This window comes from Pseudopodoces humilis, chromosome 6 (assembly GCF_049639895.1).
Source record: "Pseudopodoces humilis isolate 2021_Gansu_Grassland_sample_001 chromosome 6, ASM4963989v1, whole genome shotgun sequence".
Classification (NCBI taxonomy): domain Eukaryota; kingdom Metazoa; phylum Chordata; class Aves; order Passeriformes; family Paridae; genus Pseudopodoces; species Pseudopodoces humilis.
Window position 1 is genome coordinate 68,890,952 of NC_142205.1, and position 15,627 is coordinate 68,906,578.

The 15,627-nt window shown below is 37.0% G+C and overlaps 1 protein-coding gene across 1 annotated transcript in view; it reads right to left on the bottom strand.

Moving 5' to 3' along the window:
- Positions 1–15,627, bottom strand: part of LOC102102170 (bifunctional heparan sulfate N-deacetylase/N-sulfotransferase 3) — a 338,929-nt gene that overhangs the window by 308,253 nt on the left and 15,049 nt on the right. The window lies entirely within an intron of this gene.

Genomic DNA, 15,627 nt, shown 5'->3' on the forward strand with positions numbered 1-15,627 from the left:
TAGAGAATTGAGGTTGTTTTAATGAGAAGGACAAAGGCCACAAAGACATGTATGGCTCCATAGCAGAAGTTGTTACTAGCAGCTGTTGACAGGTGTGCTGGTAGCTGAGAGCAGAGATCGGCAATTTGTATTTCTTTTGCCAGAACTCATTTTGATCTATCATCCAAGAGAAACTTTACTTCTTTCCCTTAAATATAATTCTGCCTTTTGTCATTCTGCCAGCTGATTCAAAGCCTCTGGCTTAGTGCCTCGATACGACACATTTTCAACTTGTCAAAAAAAAACTCTTATATAGATCCTTTTTGGCAAATACCTATTACCATCAAGCAAGAAAATCAAGGTTCCACTTGACATATGCATCTGATTTTAATCAAGGTATTAAGACTCTGATATTGATAAATTGGCCAGGAATTGCTCAAACAGCGACTACTGCTACACTGCCTGTGTAATAATTAGCTTAATAACATGAATTACTGTGATGGAGCATGCCAATTTTCCCTTCGTCTTCACAAAAAGAAAACAAAGTAAATAATACCTAAACCTCTGTGAGATAATTTTAAAACTTTGGATGCTTTAAAATACTTTTTGTTTACATTCCATAGAATTCCTTCTCTCATCCCTCAGATCTTGTACAACACTTAATTAGGATGCCTTTCATAAGGGGAGTAATCCTGAAACTTTCTCCTTTCATCCAGCTAAGAGTTTTTCCTGCTTTAAGTCAGGGTTTTCTCGCAGGACCATTTAAAAAGATAAAAATATTAGGACCGTAATCCAGCATGGATTCGTTAATTTCTTTCATTTAGAATGTATTTTCACACCATGAGTCATAGTACTGATGATAATCTCACATCTTGCAATGCAAGTAACTAATTGTACACTGTGAAACAGGTTAAGTATGTCAAAGTTGTCTGATCTTTTAGATTTTATTTTTGTTTAAAGAATAATTGAAATTAAGGGAGTACTGGCTTGCCAAGAAAGAGTTTTCATTTTTAACAGAAGGATTCAACATGTGAAATGTGGGGAGAAATGCTTGCAGATCCCAGCATTTCCAACACAAGCATAATTCTGATACATCTAAGTCTCACACTCTGGAAGGTCCCTACTATTGAGAGTGATTATGTCACCATCATTACAAAGCCTTCAGGGCAGGCTTCAACAACTCGTTTGTCTTACACAGGGCAGGAAAATTTTGATCAGTGAATTCAGTTAGGAATTATTTGTCATGGTGATATGCAGCTAGATTTCATTTACCATCATTTTATTACAGCCTCCTGCAGCTAGATTCCTTTTATTATAGTTTTGTATGCTGATATATTTTGCCTTGTAAGCTGGAGGGTAGCTGAGTGTATTCCCCACAATCCATTAATACAGTGAAACTTCTGTTTCTCCCACTCCACATTAGCGAGGGAAAAGAAGTCTGGCATGTGCACTGTCTGCAATACAATAGATTTTTAATGGGTCTAATTTAAGAATACTTCTTGCAAGGAAGAAGAAAAAGGAAAAAAAATCAAACTGCTTTGTAAAAGTTCTACTTATTACAAAAATTCTGCTCAAGGACTGAACCATCAAAACAGCAAACACATGAAAAGTATATCCAAAAGAACAGGGGAACAGATATGGATCCATTTTTGCTTACACCAAATGTTTACTTAGCCAAGGCACTTAAGCAGCTGCCATAAGAGATAAACATGTATCAGACTAACACAGGCCAAGTCCTCTGTTTCACAGAGTGCTTGCCATGAGATGTTTAGCTTTAGAGAGAGGGAAGAGGTAGTATCTGTCACTTCTTTATACAGAGATGGTTTGAGGATCTGCACCATGCTACTATAAAGCCCAATTTTTCAAAAGATGTCAGATGGCAAATCTGAATCTCCTAATATTAGTGACCAATTCTGAACTGTAAAATGCTCAGACCATCAAGAACTAAGATCCTTCAGTTATGGCAAGCAAAGAGAATTAAAATTATTTACTTTTCTATACTTGCAATTGGATTTTGGTGTTCCAAGAAAAACAAAATGCTGTTCTCTGGTATGCCATGCACAGAGACAACAATTTGTGACTTGAATGCTCATAAATAGTTTGTCTTGTTATCCTTCCATTTTCCCCTCTCCCTCTCTTACTGAAAACAGTACTTACAGGAGCTAAACCAGGAGTCTTTCCAGGAGCCTTTTCAAGCCATTCATTTACCTTTGTGATGTGAGGCTGTAGTCTAGGTCCAGCATGGCAGGTCAGGGTGATACTTAAGGAAATAGAAGAGAAATACACTGAGAAGAATGAGTCTCTGCAGATGGCAATTCTTATAGGGAAGATAATGTTTCATCTGTGAAATAATAGGCAAATTACCACCTGTAGAGCATGTGGAAATATGTAGGAGTAATTTCAACAAAAAAAGGGAATGGTAGAGCAAACACACTGTCTCCAAGGTGAAGGCTTTAGCCGAGATAAACCATTTGTAATGTATTCTGCACTCCTTTCAAAGAAAGAAAGGTAAACTCAGGCTCTTTTCAGATCTTGATACCAAAAGTACTGAAATTAATCTGTCGCTGACTTTAACCAGTTTGGAATGAGACCCTTAAGGAGAAAAAAAAATGTATCCATGAGCATATTCCTTACCTTCAAGCAGTTTGAACATTTGCCTTGACAGAGAGTGTACCCCATCCAATTACCCATGCAACGTTGTAGGTAAATAATTACCGGTTTACGCTGTCCCTGCTCTGACCTTCAATAATTACACTGTCAACAAGAAGACCTCATCTGTCACTTGCCAACCTTATCTGCAGATTGGGGAATAAGAGTTTTGCTTACCTCTCCTTGAGTTACTGGAGAACTACAGAGCACATCTGCAGTGCGATTTAAAATAAAACTGATGGTTCCCAAACTCTACTTTTTAGGTTGTGTGAAGAAAAAAGTTGAGCATTTGAACAGGATATATCTTTGGCACCCTTAATATTTCTCCTTCAAGTATTTCTGTCATTATCGGTCATTAACACAGACCTACTTGAATACGGAGCTATTTAAATACTTTGAAATGTTAGTTGCTCTAAGTCTTTTCTCTTTTAGCTTTCGGCAATGTAGGAAAGCACAAGAGAACAAAGGTCTGGAGAACTTTGATCCCTTCAAACACTACAGGCTTGAAACACCACATGAACCTGATGATACATTCACCTCAGCCAAGATTGTCTCCTCTGACTTTTTACTTGCTGAATATTGTATTCTGCTTTACATTTTATATTTCACACTGTCATAACAGAGAGTAATTTTTTATTTGTGCTTGGCCTGTAAAAGTATATAGAGATCATATTGTTTGATATTGTTTTCTCCTCATATTTCACTGAAATCTCAGCTGCCAGCTTCCTAGCACTGGGTACATTACTTATGAAGTGCAGTGTACCTTCTAACAATCTCTTATTTCAAAGCTTACATTTCCAGTCATAACTCAAATCTGCATTTTTCCCTATGGTTCTCTCCCTCTGCAGATTATGGAAGTTGAGTTCTGTTAGAGGATTAAAGCATTAACAGAATTTATTTACATCTGCATCAACACAATTTTTGGGCAGCTTTACTGAGAATAAAGTTCCTTTTAATTGAAAGGAATGCTCAGAGAATGAACTTTGAAGGGCTGTAGAGTTATTTGGCGCTGTTATCCCTAATCTGTGTGATGCAGGAAGGTTTCCACTTTCATATTTCTACAAGTAAAATTACTTAAAAGAACTACTTGCCATTTTGGGATTTTAGGACCTAAGTTCATCCTGATCAGCGTTTGCCAGTAAAAAGAGCAAAACTGAGAAAATATCAAGGTCAATCACAACACACAAAGGAGGGGCAACTTCTCACAGACAAGAAGTTAAAATCACAATTCTCTTGAGAATGTCAGAAATCATGGTTCTCCTAGAAAATATTACTGGCTCATTTCCCTTGATTTTACTTTTCCTTACAACAAATTCCCAGATAAATAACTCATTGACATGTCAGATTTGTTACACCAAGTCTGTCAGTGCTGCTCACATGACACAAAAATTTGTAAAAAGCATTCACTTGGTAACTTCAAGAATAAAGGGAAAACCTGCAGTTTGACTATCTCAGCAATACTCCATGATCTTTTGTGTCTTTGCCGTCTTCAGTGAGCCTCAGAGGAATATTGAAACAAGGCTGGGTATTTCTGGGAAGCCATAGCAACTTCTTATTTCTGCTAAGGGTCTAACCACATTTATAGAAAATGAAAAAAACATCCCTACAGAAGTAAATAATAATTACTTTATTAGTTTGGTACGGCTCCATATCCTTGATTTGGTTTTCCTAATGTTTAATACTACAACACTGAATTTCATTTTTTCCCCTAGTGGGTTTGCAAGTGTAGCTGTTCAAAAACTGGCATTAAAGAAATTTTTTAATTTCCGGAAATTGCTATCAGGGCTCAAAAAGAAAGCACAGACAGTATTTTCTCTCCATCACACCCTGTATCTGTCTTCCCATCCAGGATGCTATCCAGAACAAAGGAGTGTGGTCAGAAAGGGAAAGAAGTACAGTAACTCCATACTAAAGGAAAATTACAATGCAAAATGAGGAAAAGGCAACAGATGGAGACAACTGCTGCTTCCAGACCCATTATACTGCCTCCCTACTCTAAAGGAATATTTATTGCCCACCTGCTGGCTAAAAAGGTGAACATTTCCTTCAGAACCTAAAATGAAGAAGAAAAAAGGGAAAAAATAAATTTGAAAAGGTTTTTTCCCAGTGCTAAGAAACCAAAAGGAAGCAGAGATGGAAGTTTGAATTTTCTCATTCCTTCCTTTTATTTCTACCTTTTCAATGACAAGCCAAAATGGAACTAGGCTTTGTCCATTAGAGTTATCACAAACCTATCTTTTTAAGGGAAATAATGCATTTCCGTCATTATAGGAGCAAAGGAATGAATGAATGAATAAATCTTTCTCAAAGCAACAGCAACAAACATTGTTGACTTAAACCTTGTTTCCAGTATGAAATTCAGCCTGAAGAAACCTGGTTTATAAAAACAAACTACTAATGAAACACGAACCCATTATTTAACGTTTACTCTGGGAGTCTGAAGCCTGACTGAATTTGTACCTCCTTTGACATCAGTCCAGCCTCTGGTTTTGTACTTCTAAGGCTGGTGAGGAAACGCCAAGGCATGGAAGAAAACTGCTACTCAGATTAATTGCTGATTTCATAAACTGCAGCTTCTTACCATGCATGCATATTAATATTCTTCAGTGTTTCATTGATTGTTCCATGGAAGATAAAGTGCCACTGGCATTAGGAAAATGGTTTCTCTGCTCAAAACCTGGAAATATCCAAGGAAAGGTCTCATCAAAGTTCTTGGAACACTTTGCCTCACCTAAGTAAACTGTGGTTCGGAGGGAATTCTACTCAGAGTGAGCTACTGATGCTCTCATACTGATATTGAGCTACAGAGTATCAGAGCTGCTCAATGGAACCAGAAGGAAAATCAAGAACTTCAGAGACCTGTACCAGTCCTTGAAAGTTCTTTTTCTACTGAGAATACCATCTGAAGACCAAAAAACTGTCCAGAAAGAAATGAAGACCAAAAACCATCTGCAGATAATATTCTGATTTTCAAGCTGCTGTGAGACTTGTGCATGACTACATTTCAGGAGACTTTTTTAAAAGTCACTTTTTGGCTACAACATCTTGTAGTGCCCTCAGTCTCACACAATATTAATTATTTAAATAGCATCTCAACAAACTGCTTTACCAGCCACTAAAACACAAGTCCGTGCAAAATGAGCTTCTCAACTGCTCATCCTGGCCTTTCAGATGTAAAACATGAGACAAACGGAGGATATAAAAACAATCCCAGCATAACATGAAAGAACAGAATTCTTAAACATTTTTGTATTGATAAAATGCATGCCCTTCTGTAAAGTGACACAATAACATCCACAGAAAAAAATTAAACAGTTGCTCATGTTAATTGAGAGTGACATAAAACCAAACAGGTTTGGTTTTTTCAGACTCACCCATAGGTCTTTCATAGCATCTAAGAAATTATTCAGGGAAATAGCAGATATTTTAAATGTCTGTTATTACAGTTGAAAGAGCAATAATCTTTACTAGATCATTTTCCAGACAGCAAAAGAGCTGCATTAGGGATATATCAAAATACAGTATTGGTATACTGTCAGTGATTTTAATTTTATAACGAGCATTTTTTGCATTTGCATCATTAGCATCATTTGCAGCTGTTAACGCTGCTTGTTCACAAATGAACACAAAATTGGCTATTTGCTTCCAGCTAACTACCCAGATAATGTGATGAGCATGGATCATCATTGGATGTGAAAGTTATTTAAAAATATTTTGATAATTTCTGCTCATCCACAAAAACAGATTAACAACTCGAGAATATATTTCATTTTATCAGGTTCAGAAATAATGGATACAACTATATCCTTATCAAATCATTCTCTGTAAATGATGGAATTAAAAGGATTTGAAAATTTTTCCAAACCATTAGTAGCTTCTTCTGTAATTTTTAGAATATCTTGATACGCAGCTGAGTGGTGATTTTTGGAATTATATCCGAATAAGCAAGATAAAATTAGAACAGAATAAGTAAGATAAGATTAGAAAGACATTTTTAGGCTGAATATGACTTAGACTTTTTTTCTATTATTGAAAAAATAATGAAAATAATAACGTATGTGCTTAGGTTCATGACATGACACATTAACTGGACAATAAACCTCAGTAAAGAATCAAAGAAAAGTTATCAATATGAACATTCAGATCTAAAAATTTAACAAACTGGAAAGCAGAAATACTGATTCCATTAAGTGGCCAATACTCTTTTGTTACTAACCAATTTCATATCCTGATTTCAAGAAATGGAATTATTCCATTCCAAACTTGGCCACTTGTGCTGGAACAGGTACTGATTTCTCAGAAAACCTTAACTTTTAATGAGCACTGAACACTGACAAGAGATTTTTTTTTTTTTTTATGAGTAACACTGAAAATAAACTCAGGTGAGTGTGTGCATACTTACATAAGGAAATATTTAGATGTCCTTTTCTTAAAGCCAAATTGTTGCAATTGATCAGCATTGTCAATTAATTTATTGATTCCTATCTCAGATGCAACATCTTTAGAAATATTTACCGGAGATGAATAAATTTTGAAATCAAACTTAGTTTTCCATGACCTTCATTAAGGTGAGAATTAATTTCAGTAATTCATTAAATAATAGATTCACTGATAATTTTAAAACAGCTTGAGAATATGTCTGCGTGAAAGTTGCCACACTGGTATACTATATAACTTTTTAAACATTAATCTATGCCTTACTGTCTTTTGAGTTTTAGAGGAAAAGGTGAATTCATTAATATATGTCAGACAACTGGTCCTCCTCGTAACCCATTGTGGTCTTGGCAAAGGCTGATATCAGGGGAACAGAACTGTAACATGCAGAGCATTAGACACAGCAGGAACCAGCACAAACCACGGCTCAGTCACTCCAGCAACAGTTCCAGTATACTTTTTATAGTTTAGGTACCTCACAATATAATTTCTTGTCTGTCAAGTCCTTATTGAAGAGAATAGGAAGGAAGAATAGGCTGCTCACTTACCCAAGTGATGGATTATCTGGTGCTGTCTACAATACCTGCTACACCTTTCCTTCTATCTATCTTGAAGGGCTATAAATGTCCTTGTTAAATCCTGTGATCCACTGTTAGGGCCTAGAGAGGGCATAAAGAAGGAAGGATGATGATTTCCTTGATGGAAGCTCATCATCTACTTCCAAGCAAACCGCGATGTTATAGTGAAGAAATTTCTTGCTTCCATGACCTCATAGGCAATTAGCTTTTACTCTTTAAAATTACAGCATGCTCCTTATTTGAGTTTACATAACTTCAAGTGTTAATTATCGGTTATAAAATTGCCCTTTTGAAAATTGCACATATCTATTTCACACTATAAACTTCTGCAACTCTGATTTAAACAGATGGATGCTGAGCTACTGAAAGTTCTATTTACTTTTAGATGTTGTAGCTTTATTTTTGAAAATTTCAGTCTTGTGTTTTAAGGACCAAATATGTGTATCTGTGGCTATATCAGCATCAATGGCATAGGAGCAGCAGGTTAGCATTTAGCTAGCAGAGAGATATTTTCTCAAGTCCTGCCATAGCAAAGTCTGGAAAACACAAATATACTGCTGCTCTGAATTGTCTCTGATAGCATTCTGGAATTACAGAACATTATCTGAGCACCATCAGAGTGCTGCGAAGCTCTTTTAAGCCCTGTCTGTACACAAATATTTTCAACTGGCTGCTACCATAGAGGGCAGAACACTGGGTTCCACCACGTGATCTAAGTTGTTAGGGCTATTTGCATGGATTTTCACATGGACAGGAGTGGCAGGAACCTCCTCTCTGAAAGTCAGCAAATAAAGACTAATTTACAGCAGACAGGAGCTGGTTCTTAACATACTTAGCTGCTTCTTCACCTGGTTTATTCGTCAAAGACTCAATAATTTTATCTGCTGAAAATGAAAATGCACATCCAAGCATAACAGAATAACTTGAACATTGTTATTAAGCTGAGATGCCAGATTCAGCAAGATCCACATTCAGAGTAAGATGTTTGTTAATGAAATACCTGGGCATATGGCTAATTTATGCTTCTCAAGTAACTCCTGTAGCCCAGCTACTGTGACTGTCACAAAATATATAGTTGTGAAATTTTCCTGGCTAGATTAAAATCATGAGCTCATAGCACATCAAAGACAGCTTTATACTTCCTCTGTGGATCTGCACAGCAAAGACAGAAAATGTAACTTCACTAACTCTTATTTCATTACATAAAGGATAAAGAAAAACAAGTGGAACTGTTATAAGGGTATCAATCCCACTTGACTTAGAGAACTGTGATGGTAAGTGAGATTCAGTGCTAAGCACATCAAAACTTGGTAGGAATCAGTTTGGCTCACTGGCATCCCAATGGGCAGATTAATCTGTGTGAACTCTCCTGTTGAATAGACACTGACCAACCCTCTTTAAAATATTATTTTCCATAGCACAAGATACCTAAGCAATTTTTATAATTAAAAGTATTTTAATAATCTGTTCCTAAACTAGAAGGACCTATAGTCATAATGCCAACTTTAATCTTATTTTTGTAGCAGACATCTTCTTAAAAAAGTTTCTACCTACACTTAAACAGCAATAACTTTCTTTCTCTTAAAGAGGTAGAGAAATGATATTGATCACAAAAATGACTAAATGAGTTTTTGTTACACGTCTTGAGTTTAGCTCTAAAATCTAACTCAGCAGACAGATACATGCCAGTAATGACCATGAGCAATCAATCTACAGAACATTGCAGAAGATGAATACCTGCAGTGAGTGAAGAAAGCCAAGTAAACCTTAGCTCAGGCACACAGGGTCATTGGTGAAATGGGACTATCTCACTGTAGCAGCCTTCAGAATATTTACTCTGGGTGCTCCCCCAGTCTAGCTGTGTTCGTGCCATTATTTCTACCTTGGCATTCTCTTGCAAAGGCGCCTTTCAGCTGCTCTCCACAGTTGATGAGAGTTACTAAAGTGTGTCTATGATCTGTCCTGGAGGTAATGGCTCATCAGACACAGGCAGCCCAGGAGAAAAACACAGCCAGGTGAGGTGGCCTCTGTAGGCTTGGGCAGAGCTGGAATGTGGCCATGAGCACATAACTCTAATAGGCTGCTGGCTATTTTCAGGTGCCACTCTAACACCTTCGCTCTTTCTCTCACTGGAGACAAAGGGTTCACTGCAGAGGGTGAAAATAAATGAAAATTTGCATGTTCTGATACAAAAATCTCCAGATCCTCTCAGCAGTGCTTGTGTATTTTACATTATGATGACAGAAAATTTGTATCTTAGAGTTCAGAAGCCATGGGAGCCTGAGGCAGAGGCAATTCATTCCATCAGCAGCACTAATAAAATCTGTGGACATCAGGAAGAGTTCTAAAAGACCTTGCTGAAACTCTCAGGGGCATTACCACTTGTTAAAGGTAGAAATTTGAACTCTGTGACAATGGGACAGTACAAGATATTCTATCCAGTCAATCCATCTGTATGCTGGTGTCTGTCAAAGCACAGCTCCCTTCTTCCAAAAAAGAAGAAAGGAAAAAGTTTCAAAATACTTTCAAGGCTGTGGCTTCAAATGCAAGACTGTGGATTAGAATGTGGTCATTTTGGGATAAACTGCCCAGAATTATAGATTTTGGGAACAACCTGCCTGCCCAGTGACATTGATATTCTTGTCAGCTTCTCTGCCAACAGCAGCAGTACCTCTGACAAGAATGCCAATGAAGTAGCAGGGCCTCCTTCATTATGTGTTTTGGTGGTTTGGAAACAGAATTCTACCTGCTCTCAGTCAATAGGAACATCTGAAATGGCAACTTTAAGCAGATCAAGACCAAAATAGAAACGAGCAAAAATCTAAATTTGCTGTCAAACAGCAATCCTGCTCCTTCCATTTGCTTTATTTTTCACATCACTGAGATCTGTGGAAACAGCAAGAACAAATTTTCATATTATCCTGTCATAGGGCTGGGTAGAGTCGCAAGTTTCCGAGTCATGTTCTTGTCCCCGTGCTGAACAGAACAGAATTTATCCGGCTCAACAGGAAGTCACATTGAGAAGCAAAAAGAAAATAATGCAGTAAACTATAACTACTCCTGAAATCTGAGGTCTCTGCATAGATGTTTCTATAACATATCATATTTACAGGGTAAACAAACAGTTTGCTTTTTTTGAATCATATTTTGCTTGGCTTTTGCTCTTAATTAGTATAAGTGATTGATAAAGACAACATTCAGAAAGCCTGTAAGGCAAAGAATTCAGGAGAAACTCCTGTAATTACTACACACTCAGATATTACAGAGTACATCCCACACACCCCTGCACAGTAAATCGGGAAATTTAATCTTCCACTTCTCTGGATTAGTGGAACACTGCTCTCTGAATGAGTATTGGTATGAGGAGAATATTACCACTAAGTATTACCATGCAAACACCTATTTCACTTCAGAGCCTTTGCAACTTACCCAAACTACATAGATTTTCCACCAGATCACCCTGAGGTATATGGCTGACCCCAGAAATGTCTCCTCAAAGAGTTTAAAATTCTGCTTCCAGAATGCTGAAATGTTGAATAGCTTCAATTTAAATAATGTTACCATAGCATTTTCATCCTGTCTTTCCAGGTAATGGAATGGCTGAAGATTCATAGAGCACTGACACTTCTCCCAGGGTGTGGAGACAAGGTTTTGCCGTTGGGTCAGCACAAAATCTGCACAAAGACCTGGAGCAGTGGGAAAAAGCTCCTCGGTCACAGCCCACCTAATCCTGCCAGGACATGTACCCTCACTTCCACCCAGGGCTTCAGCTGCAGCAAAGTACTTGAGGAAATATTAAATAAATTAGTTTCAAAAACATACCATTAAAGGTTAAAAGAATCTAAAATATAGGATTTACAAGCATGTTATCTATGTTGTGGTACTTTTACTTATTGCAACAATAATATTGCTCCCAGAGACAGATGGGAGCATCCCAAATGCAGATGATGGCCTTTAAAAGGAATCCTAATGTCCTATTTGCAGCAGATAGATAGAATTTAATTGTAAAAATATGCATTTTTTCATGTTTCCTCAAGCCTAAAAAGCCAATAAAAGAAAAAATTAAATTAAAATAATTAATAATAAATTAATTAAATAAAGAAAATAAATTAATATAATAAAGATAATAATAAATTAATAATTAAAGAAATATTTACATATGGAAAAACACTATAACCACTGGCTTCTTGAAGTTGCACAAATCTGAATCTCTGAAATTTGTTAAGAGGCTGAAACTGATGCAAGCACTTCAAGTTGGTATGATCAGGAAAAAATGCTATTAATTTAATAATTAATAATTTAATAAATAATAATTTAATAAAAATTTGTTCTTTTATAGAATTATCATGCCACATAAGAATAAACATAAAAATTATATGGCTATCATTATATAGGAGTCTACTCTCCTACTGAGTTAACTTAAAAGCCACATAGATGTTGGGGACACTCTTTAGTGGTGGGCTTGGCAGTGCAGGGTCAACACACTTGATAATCTTAAACTGATAATCTTAAAGCTCTTTTCAAATGTAAATGATTCCATGGTCTGGTACGTGGCTGAAATATTAACTTACTCATCACTGGAAATACCCTCTAAAGATTGTTACTGATTTAATAGATCACCCTTCCCTTTCCTGTGAAACTCTTTATTCAAGTGTTCATTGTGTTCTTGTACCACAGTAATGTCGCTGTGGATATATAACCTATATGCAATGTATGTTTATACACCATATTTCAGAGATCAACAGAGGATTTGGCATGAAATAGACACACATAAGCCCTATAATTTCAAATAGAGAAGTTATTCATTAACTACTTGAAGGGAAAAAAAGAAAATATACTGTTGGAACAAATTTATCATATGTACATTTTAGGTAGGTTTTACACCTGTTTTTGGGTCCTTTGTCTTTATTCCAAGGAAAAGAAATCCAATATACAATTTCAGTTTTATTACCTTTGTACTATTCCCATCAAATAAATCTAGTTGTGTGAAGGTCTTTCTCTGTTTTTTATAAGATCGTTCTTGAAATGAAACTTTCTTTTCATTTCAGTGTAACATATCCTGTTTTAATAAAGAAGTTTGTTTCCTATTGAGAGCATTTTGACAAAATAATATGGTTCCTTTTGTTTGCCATTTAATTTACCAGTGGATCGACAGAGTTAGACATAACTACTTCTCGTATTAAAACTCACAAATTCCAGGGGAACTGGAGGTTAAATCGTAAACAAAATATTTCATTGGCATTGATCTGAAAAGCAGACTGACAGTATTGCTAAAAAAATCATCAGCTTACAATTATAAATCTCCCCAAACTGACAAGAGATGGATTTGATTATTTTGCCTCCAAAGGGTCATTCCTTTAAAGCTGCAAGAGTTTATCAATTTATAAAAGATTAAATGAACCATATTTTCCCTTAGTTCCTGTCACAAGTCTTTTTTGTGATTACCCAGGCTAGATCAGGTTATGAGAGTGACTGATCGTTTTGCTCTCTATTTTAGGCAACCTCAAATTTACAGGATTTATGACCCATGCTAGATCATGTGTGATATAAAGATTACAGGTAACCTGAACTTACTTAATGTACTGTGATACCCTGCCAAAAGTACAGCCACTTGTAATGCCACAAGTGTATGAAAAAACTGAAATGAAATGTATGAAAATACCTGAATGTCATCCTCCCTTTGGGAACTATCCACCAAAGTTACAGTGACAGCTTATTTCTTTAAATAAAAAAGATTTTGAGTCTGTAGGTGACAGAAGTATGGCCTTCTTTACCTGATTCCCCCCCCCAACACACACCTCTTTTCTCTTGCTCCAAGAAAAATCTGGGTAGGCCAGGTGTTTATATAACCTTGACTGTTCTATTTCAATCACTGATTGTGTACATTTTAATTTCCAGAGAAAATGGAACATCAACAAATTCCAAAACAAGCACCACGCCTTATAAACCTCCGAATGGAAAAAGAGAATCCTTCTCTGGAAAGCTCCTTTCAGATGTTCATTGTCTGGATTCCCACATTACCAAACAATACAAGTGTGATTATATCTTGACTGCTGATATCCTTATCAATGGATCACACTGACACCCAGCCCCAGGAGATGAGTCCCTCTGCTGCACTGATGTCTGAGCTCCCAGGAATGACAGAATCCTCTACCTGGTGCCAAGAACGCAGGAGGCACAAATTTCTCTCTGGAACCAATGTTCTATCTTGCAGCTTTGACAGCCAGAACAAAGGCAAGAATCTGTGGTAAGCCAGGAGACAGTAAGAATGGTGGGATGGCAGCTAAACCCCAGCTCCTTGTGCAGGTGTGTACAGCCTTCAGACTGCTGCTCACTTCATTGATGATTTCCTGCAGTGGGTTCCTTGGAGGCCACAGGGCTAGGGAATGTGTCATGGATTTTTTGGTGGTGGTATGTGGGTAAGCATGAGTAGGAACCAAGCCTGAATAAGTAAGAGAAAGTTAATGAAACAAAACACAAATACTGCTTTTTAAATTACTTTGATCTGTTCCTGCACATGAAAAGTTAGTCTGACTCTGACTCATTGTCTTAGTTTAGGGCAAATTAGGAAGGAAAACTCCAAATGGGGATTTCCCCAGGGAAATGCCCCTCCCCACTAACTGGTCCGGGAAAAAGAAAAAAAATTCCTTAGAGAGAAGTGGAAAAAGCTGTTTATTTAACAGAAATTGAGTAATATTAAATAATAAAACCTCTTGCTGTTCGATGGGATGGCAAGTCTAGGAAGAAAAGTCCTTTTCATGTGGTGTAGCTCGGCTCGCTCAGGTTCTTATCAGTCCCTCCAGCGCTGGAAAGTGCCGAGGCCCAGGCCCCGGTGGGCCACAGGCGTGAGCTCCCGGGGTTTAGCTGGGTGTTCAGTCCAGAGCAGGCTTGCACAGATCCAAGAAAATTGGGAAAAAAACAAACAAAGGTCCAGGGAACTCCTATGCCTCAGCTAGCTAAAACTAACTAAAATCCAGAGAGAAGCTCTGTCCCGCTGTCTGTCCGTGCTGCAGACACCACAGTCCAGGAGCGGGATGTGTGGGAGTGATGTTTTTCCTTAACACAAACTGCGCGCTTCTTCTTCCGCCCCCTCTCTTGCTCTCAAAGCCAGTCTTAAAGGTGCAGAACTTAATATAGAACATAAACCAGACGATTGGGGATACCAGTATCATAAAGTCACCCCAGGACACTCATGTAGTTTAACTACATCTTAAAAAACAGAGCAGACAAAAACATTTTTAAAAGGGTAACACTTTCATAACAGCTGTAAAATCGTAAAGGTGGCTTGTTTCTTAACCTTTTACCAATCTGCATTACTGTGGTTTTTTTCACTGAGGTGGTGTGTACAGTGTTAATGCATTCATTCTTTTGGACAGGTTACTGCATCATTTAGAATAAGGTACTGCACAACTTCCCTGTGTGTCTGTTAAGGCCATAAATGAAGAAGCATAACTATGGTGCCACAGGTTCAGTGATAAGTAGGAAGATGCAAAAGAAAATATTTATTATTATTAAAATTATTATTATTATTATTGGAAAAATGGAAAAGAGCAATGGTAGGTTGAAAGTGAATACCTGTAAACTTTGTTTAAAGTACTAGTGGCCTTTTAAATTTATTTTCATGAACTGAGATTATTGTTAGTGACTCGCTTTCCTGATTTGGACAAGGCTTGTCAAAGAAATCTTTTTAAAAAGACTAGGACAACTCATAGACATTATTGCCATGAATATCATCTTGCAAATGAAAATTTCAAATTATTTCTCTCACCTACTTCCTAGTAAAATAAAGAAAGTACTTCTGCTATGCAGACAGTTATCAACAGGTGCAGTTAAAATCTTGCTAGAGCACTTCAAAGCAACCTTAGTGACTTACTCTGTTTTTATTTCTTCTTTACAAGGAGAAACAAAAAATCATAAGAGATCCCTTCAAAAATGTTTTCTTTTCTCAAACTGTTCACCACTGACAATCTAGTCTTGAAACTTCCAT